Source organism: Nannospalax galili, unplaced genomic scaffold (genome assembly GCF_000622305.1).
Source record: "Nannospalax galili isolate Female #2095 unplaced genomic scaffold, S.galili_v1.0 scaffold23, whole genome shotgun sequence".
NCBI lineage: Eukaryota > Metazoa > Chordata > Mammalia > Rodentia > Spalacidae > Nannospalax > Nannospalax galili.
Genome location: NW_008350771.1, coordinates 1,434,622 through 1,441,815, shown reverse-complemented (window position 1 = coordinate 1,441,815; position 7,194 = coordinate 1,434,622). Strand labels below are relative to the sequence as shown.

Genomic DNA, 7,194 nt, shown 5'->3' with positions numbered 1-7,194 from the left:
AATCCCAGTACCAGGAGACTAAGGCAGGAGAATTAGGAATTTGAAGCCAGCCTGGGTATATGAGACTATTTCAAAAACAAAAAGAGACTGGAGAGATGGCTCAGTGGTTAAGAGCACTGGCTGCTCTTGCAGAGGACCCAGGCTTGACTCCCAGCACCCACATAACTATCCCTAACTCCAATTCCAGGGGACCTGACTCATACCCTCTTCTGACCTCTGTGGGCATTGTACAACATGGTTGCACTTACATACATGCAGGCAATACACTCACACATTAAAAAAAAAAAAAAAAAAAAAAAGAAAACCTTTTTTAAATGGTTTTGTAAGATAACTGGTGATAATCATTCTCTTGAAATTGTATTTAGCCATGTGAGCGAGTAAGATCTTGGAGGAAGACAGCAGAAAGATCAGAGTTCCCAGGGTTAAACTTGGAGAAACTTCACAGCTTGTCATTCAAAAAAGGAGTCCATGATGGAGGCAGAAGTAAACTTGAAGAGGTAAGAAACTAATCAGGGGAGTGCATTGGGGTGGGCACTGCATAGTAAGAGAAATTGAATTGGGAAATTCTCACCAAAAGTAGCCATCTATGGGCCAGTGAGATGGCTCAGTGGGTAAAGGCACCTTCATCCAAGCCTGAGAACTTAAGTTTGATCCTTGGAACCCACATGGTGGAAGGACAGAACTAACTCCCAAAAGTCATCCTCTGACCTCTACAAGCACACTATGGCACACACATTTCCACACACAAATAAAAATGTAAAATGCTATGCCCAGCATGGCAGGGGTAAAGAGAATCTTTAAAGAGAGAAGGCTCAGCACGCGGGATAAACAGAACACTTAATTAGAATCTCAGGAGTGGAGGCTGGAAAGATGGCTCCGCGATTAAAAGCACTGGCTGCTCTTGCAGAGGACCCGGGTTTGGTTCCCAGCACCCACATGGGACCTAACAACCATCTATAACTTCAGTTCTACGGAATCTGACTCCCTCTTCTAACCTCTGTGAGCATTTCATGACAGAGGTGCACTTACATGCAGGCAATATACTCATACATATAAAATAAAAATAATTAAAAAAAAATTTGGGGGTCTTTTTGAGACAGGGTCTCCTTGTAGCTCCAGCTGTCTTGGAACTTACTAGCTAGGCAGCTCACTCCTGAGATTTTTAAAAATATTTTTTATTGTAGACCAGGCTGGCCTCGAACTCACAGAGATCTGCCTGCTTCTGCCTCCCAAGTGCTGGGATTAAAAGCGTGCACCACCACGCCCAGCAATAAAAAATATTTTTAAAAATCTCAGGAGTGAGCTGCCCAGCTAGCTCAGTCAGTAGACCATGGAACTCTTAATCCCAGGGTTGTAGGTTTGCGCCCAGTCGGGCGTGGTGGCACTCACTTTTAATCCCAGCGCTCCGGAGGCAGAGGCAAGCGGATCTCTGTGAGTTCAAGGCCAGCCTGGTCTACACAGTGACTCCAGGACAGCTGGGGCTACAGGGAGACCCTGTCTCAAAAACACCAAAAAAAAAATCTCAGGAGTGGGGAAGCAGGAGACGTTCAGCTGAGGGAACAGAAGACACAAGCTCTCGTACCACTGTGTATTTATTGTATTAACTTGCATAAGCACAAACAATGTGCAGTCAGACTTCTGAAAACATCCTCGAGACTTCTAGGGATGTTATTTTGAAATAAAGGACCTGTTTACTACAATGAAAACTAGCTAAAGCAGAGTGTGGTAGTGCATGCCTTTAGTCCCAGCACTCAGGAGGCAGAGGTAGGCAGATTGCTGTGAGTTCAAGGCCAGCCTGGTCTACATAGTGAGTTCCAGGCCAGCTGGTGCTACAGGGAGACCCTGTCTCAAAGACTGAAAAAAAGAAAAAGAAAACTAGCTAAGCATAACAGGGCATTGTGACCTGTGGGCGTGTGGGCACTGCATTCCTTGTTCTGCTTCAACACACATCTACCAGCTTTGGACGTGTAGACATTCTTGACCAAAGATGTCATTGGATGTGGTCAAGCATGCTTTCAGCAGAGTTTAGGTAAAGCAGTATATCCAACATCAGTTCAGGTAAATCAGTGTCTCCAACAGTCAAATGTAAAAATGTTGCCAGATGAATAGACAATGCTAAATTAAACTGTGAATGAGGGAGTCCCCTCCAGCAAATGTGAATCCTGCTCTTGCTGACAGGCCAAGGCATGGAGCTGGCTTTCAGGTACCCAGTCTGCTCTCTTTAATAAAGGTACCACTTTCCAAAAATTAAATTAAAATACATTTGAAATTTTTGTTTAAAAAAGTGTCTATCTGGGGCCAGTGAGATGGCTCAGCTGCCAATCCTGAGGACCTGAGTTGGATCCCCAAGGACCCACATGGTAGGAGAGAATGAACTCCCAAAGTTGTCCTCTTGCTTGCATATGTGTCCATGGCACACATCATGCCCCAAAATATTGTTTTTTAAAATAACCTTTTTTTATTTTACTTTTTAATTGAATATATTATTTATTATTATTAGCAGGTGTTGGGAACTGAACCCTCGTCCTCTGCAGGAGCAGCCAGTGCTCTTAACTGCCCAGCCATCTCTCTAGCCCCCAAAAGTGTTTTGAAACAGAATCTTGTGAGTTGCCCAGCCAGGCTGGCCTTAAACTTTTCCTGCCTTAGCTTTCCAAGTAACTGAACTGACCGACATGTACCACAGTGTCTAGCATATATATATTTTTTTGGTCTTTTTTTTTTTGAGGCAGGGTCTCCCTGTAGCCCCAGCTGGCCTGGAACTCACTATGTAGACCAGGCTAGCCTCGAATTCAGAGAGATCCGCCTGCCTCTGCCTCCCAAGTGCTGGGATCAAAGGCGTGCGCCACCACACCCGGTCATGCCAGGTGTTTCTTAAGAAACTTTATGTGTATGAATGTTTGCAAGCACGTATGTAAGTACACCATGTGCGTGTGCATGCAAGATCCACAGAGGCCAGAAGAGGGTGTCTAATCCCCTGGAGCTAGAGTTACCAATGGTTGTTAGCCACTTGTGGGTGCTGGGAATTCAACCTGGGTCCTCTGGAAGAACAGCAAGTATTCTTAAGGACTGAGCATCTCTGCAGCCCAAAAATAAACACTGTAATAAGAGCCGACAAGTTTGCTCAGTGAGTAAAGGTGTTTATTGCCAAGCCTGACCACATGAGTTTGATCCCCAGGATCGAGCATGGTAGGAGAGAACTGACTCCCAAAAATTGTCCTCTGGCCACACACACATGATCTGTGCCCCTCCCCCCAAGTAAATGCAATTTTTAAAAAGTGTCCACCTGAAAACTCAGCAGGTTGACACACACTTGTAATCCCAATGCTTAGGAAGCAAGAGGATCAGAAATTTAAGGTTACCCTCAGAGTCCAGGTAAGCCTGAGCTAGCCTGGGCTACATGAGACTGTCTCAAAACAAAAAGTTCATCTGAGGGACTGGAGAGATGGCTCAGTGGTTAAGAGCACTGGCTTCTTTTGCAGAAGACCTGGGTTCAAATCCTAGCACCTACATGGCAGCTAAAAACTATTCATAACTCCAGATCCAGGGGATCCAACACCCTATTCTGGCCTCTGCAGGCACTGCATGACATGGGTGTATACATGTACATATGAGACATAACACTCATAAGCATAGAATTAAAAAAATAAAGTCCATTTGGGTGGGATGTGGTGCCTCAACCTAGCATAGCTGAATCTGGAGACCCTGTTTGTTGTTGTTCTTTTTGTTTTGTTTTTTTTAAAGCCTGGGCATGCCCGGTATGGTGGTGCATGCCTTTAATCTCAGCTGTCAAAGGGAGCAGCAGGTGGATCTCTGTGAGTTTGAGGCCAGCCAGGGCTACAAAGTGAGACTCTGTCTAAAAAGTAAATAAAAATGCTAGGTAGCCAGGCGTGGTGGCACACGCCTTTAATCCCAGCACTGGGGAGGCAAAGACAGGCAGATCCTCTGCGTTGAGGCCAGCCTGGTCTACAGAGTGAGTTCAAGGCAGCTGGAGTTACAGGGAGACCCTGCCTCAAAAAGACCCCCTCCTAAAAAAGTAAATAAAAATGCCAGGTGTAGGGGGCTGGAGAGATGGCTCAACAATTAAGAGCACTGACTGCTCTTGCAGAGGACCCAGGTTCGATTCCCAGCATCCACATGGCAGCTATGAACCATCCTTAACTCCAGTTCCAGGGGAATTGAAAACCCTCTTCTGACCTCTGCAGCATTCCACAACACGGGTGCACTCACATACATGCAGGCAATACACTCATACACATAAAATAAATAAAATATATTTTTTTTAAATGCCAGGTGTGGTGGCACAGGCCTATAATCCTAGAACTCAGGAGCTGGGGCAAACAGAATCAACTCAAGATTAGCTTTGACTACATAGGTAATACATGAAACCTTGTCTTTAAAAAAGGAGAGGAGGGTGAGGGTGAGGGTGGGCTGGAGAGGATTGCTCAGTGGTTAAGAGCACTTGATGCTGTTGTAGAGGACCTGGGTTCAGTTCCCAGCACCCACATGGTGGCTCACTATTGTCTGTAACTCCAGTTGCAGAGGATTGACACCCTTCTCTGGCTTCCACAGGCACTCCATTTTTACATGCAAGCAAAACACTCATAAAATTTAAAAAATAAATAAGAGGGACTGGAGACATGGCTTAGTAGTTAAAAGCAGTGGCTGCTCTTGTAGAGGATCCAGGTTCAATTCCCAGTACCTACAGGATAGCTAACAAGCATCAGTAACTCCAGTTCCAGAGGATCTGTCAATTTTTTCTGGTCTCTAGTGACATTGCATGTATGTGGTGCACTTACATGCAGGCAAATCACTCATACACATAAAATAAAAATAAATAAATTTTAAATAAAAGAAAGGTAGGAGCTAGAGAGATGGCTCAACAGGCCTCTTGCAGAGGACCCAGGTTCAGTTCCCTGTACCCATATGGCAGCTAACAATTGTCATGACTCTAGTTCCAGGGAATCCAACACCCTCTTCTGACCTCTGTGGGCATTGCATGTCATGGGTGCACTCACATACACATAAAATAAAAATAATAAAATATTTTAAGAAAGGTAAATACATTAAAAATGTCCTTAGTAGGACTTTAGAAGTCAAAATTAATGTGAAACACAGAAAATACCCTTTTGTAGCAATTACTACCCTCAAATAAGAAGCTTTCAGACATAATTCTGAACATCATGTGTGTCAGGGAATACTTGAAATCCTAAAGATCCTGAAGATGTTAGAGAGGGCATTTTGCTCAGTGCTTGTCTTCCATCTTTTTTTTTTTTTTTTTTTTTTTTAAATCTTTTTTAGACATGGTCTCCCTGTAGCCCCAGTTGGCTTGGAACTCACTATGTAGACCAGGCTGGCCTTGAACTCACAAAGATCCTCCTGCCTCTGCCTCCCAAGTGCTGGGATTAAAGGCGTGTGCCACCATGCCCAGCCTTCATCTTTTTAAAAAAAATTTTATTATTTTTATCTTATGTGTATGAGTGTATTGCCTGCATGTAGGTAAGTGGACCTGTGTCACGCAATGCCCGCGGAGGTCAGAAGAGACTGTCGGATCCCCTGGGACTGGAGTTACAGACGGTTGTTAGCTGCCATGTAGGTGCTGGGATTTGAACCTGGGTCTTCTGCAAGAACAACCAGTGTTGTTAACCACTGAGCCATCTCTCCGGCCTTGTCTTTCATCTTAAACTCTCATCTCCAATAGTTTCCAACCCAAATTAATATCTTTTTGTTTATTCCTTTTAGACAGACAGTGTGTAGACCACTGTGTAGACCAGGCTGGCCTTAAATTCACAGAGATCTGTCTGACACCCTCTTCTGACCTTTGGGTCAGGTGTGGTGTTACATACCTTTAATTTCAGTACTTGGAAGGCAGAGACAAGTGAATCCCTGTGAGACAGAGGCCAGCCTGATCTACCTAGAGAGCTCAAAAGCAGGTGGGGCTACAGGAAGACCCTGTCTCAAAAAAAAAGTTATTTGTTTTTATTTTATCAGTGTTTTGCCTGCATGTATATATGTGCAAAATGCCCATAGAGGCCAGAAGAGGGTGTCACATCCCCTGGAACTGGAGTTAAGGATGGTTGCTAGTCCATGTGGGTACTGAGAATGGAATGGATTTCTGCAAGAGCAGCCAGTGCTCTTAATCACTGAATCATCTCCACTCCCTTACTTTACTTTTAATTATTTGTGATTAGCATAAGCCATCTTTCCAGCCCCAAAAGGGAAAGTTTTTAACACAATTCTGAAAAAAAAAAAAGAAAAAAAGGTGGCATGCTAGCTTTTTTTTTGGTCCAAGACAGTGGTTTTTAAAGTCCCTGACTGCTAGAAATTCCTGCCCTTTTCCCTGTGGGCTACTTCTTCATGCTTTTCTACCCAAATTCCCCATCCTATTAGAAAGCCTTATCTAATGAATATTCTGGGACTTGAGACTGCTGCTTTTCTGATCATGGGTTCAGTCAGGTATTGGACTACCTGTAGCTTTTCAGCTTTCAGAGTTCTAAGACAAGCAGGTGCCAACTCCCAGCTCAGAGAGGGCCTCCTGCTTATCTGCAACTCTGATAAGCTCTAAGTACACTTCATACCATAAATGGACCATAAAAACTTCTTTCTTTTTTATTTTTTTTATTTTTTTAAAAAATATTTTACTGTTTTTATGTGTGTTGAGTGTATTGCCTGCATGTATGTGAGTACACCCGTGTCGTGCAATGCCACGGAGGTCAGAAGAGGGCTTCGGATTCCCCTGAAACTGGAGTTAAGGACGGTCCGTAGCCACCATGTGGGTGCTGGGAATCGAACCTGGGTCCTCTGCAAGAGCAGTCAGTGCTCTTAACCTCTGAGTCATCTCTCTAGCCCCAATATTTATTTCTTACAGTCAGAACCCTTCCATAGGACCCTATTGTCTCAGGATAGAAGTGGCACCCCCATAGATATACTAGACCTGCATCCTCAATCTGTCACCCCCCACAGGCACCCTCTACTCCAGTCTATGTGGCAAAGTCAAGTCATTACAAGTGTTGTCTCTCCCGGATGCCTTGCCCACCTAGACTTAACTCAAAAAGGTATTCCTAAGCCCTACCCAGGCTGAGTCAGATGGCCTGGTGCGAAGGAAACTTTTTACAGACAAGAAGTGGTCAGTGTTGTTTGGAGAGAGAGAGAGAGAGAGAGTGAGAGAGAGAGAGAGAGAGACAGAAAAATAGAAAG

The 7,194-nt window shown here is 44.3% G+C and overlaps 1 protein-coding gene across 2 annotated transcripts in view; it reads left to right on the top strand.

The window, feature by feature from the left end:
- Rcc1 (regulator of chromosome condensation 1) overlaps nt 1–7,194 on the top strand; it is a 27,625-nt gene that overhangs the window by 5,536 nt on the left and 14,895 nt on the right. For both annotated transcript variants that reach the window (XM_008847949.3, XM_008847950.3), the window contains one exon: nt 366–497. The gene's annotated coding sequence lies outside the window, so the exon portion shown is untranslated. The remainder of the gene's footprint in view (nt 1–365; nt 498–7,194) is intronic.